This window comes from Alligator sinensis, unplaced genomic scaffold, assembly GCF_000455745.1.
Source record: "Alligator sinensis unplaced genomic scaffold, ASM45574v1 scaffold444_1, whole genome shotgun sequence".
In the NCBI taxonomy this organism is placed as follows: domain Eukaryota; kingdom Metazoa; phylum Chordata; order Crocodylia; family Alligatoridae; genus Alligator; species Alligator sinensis.
This window is the reverse complement of record NW_005841886.1, coordinates 2886354-2886884: the sequence shown is the minus strand read 5'-3', so window position 1 is coordinate 2886884 and position 531 is coordinate 2886354. Positions and strand designations below refer to the sequence as shown.

The following is a 531-nucleotide window of genomic DNA, read 5'->3' as shown; positions in this document are numbered from 1 at the left end:
GGGCGGGGAGCCTCTGCCATGGGAGCGGTGTGGATTGATGCGCCCGAGCCTGGCTGGCGGGGGTGCGGACACAGACGTGTCACCGACTTGGATTCGTCTGTGCCCGCCCGCGCGTACACTGGGCACACGTAGCACGAGCTCCGGGGGACTGGGCCTGTCACAGTGTCTGGTGGAGTGAACTTCAGCCCGAGAGAGCTTGTGCCAAGTCACGTACCTATCCAGACACGTATACGTGTACACACGCACCCTGCTGATCTGCTTCGTATCACACGCACTGGGCACAAGCCTCGGGGGATCTGATCATCGGGGCGTCTCGTGCAAGTGAACAGCCCGGAAAGCTTCTGTGGAATCACAGATACGCACATTTGCATGTATGACACGAGCGCGCGCGCACACGCGCACGCACGCACACACTCACTTCGGTTCGTCCCAAACCCTGCCTTTTCCCGGCCGTCAGACTGACACAACCACAGGCCCGCGCAGCAAGGCGAGTGTGCCCAAGCGCAGCTTCCCCGACACCTTCCCCGGGGG

The 531-nt window shown here is 62.7% G+C and overlaps 1 protein-coding gene across 1 annotated transcript in view; it reads left to right on the top strand.

Annotated features, from left to right (window-relative positions):
* Nucleotides 1–368: 368 nt before the first annotated feature.
* Nucleotides 369–531, top strand: part of CCDC47 (coiled-coil domain containing 47) — a 31203-nt gene continuing 31040 nt past the window's right edge. Inside the window, exon 1 of the mRNA XM_025196879.1 lies at nucleotides 369–487. The gene's annotated coding sequence lies outside the window, so the exon portion shown is untranslated. The remainder of the gene's footprint in view (nucleotides 488–531) is intronic.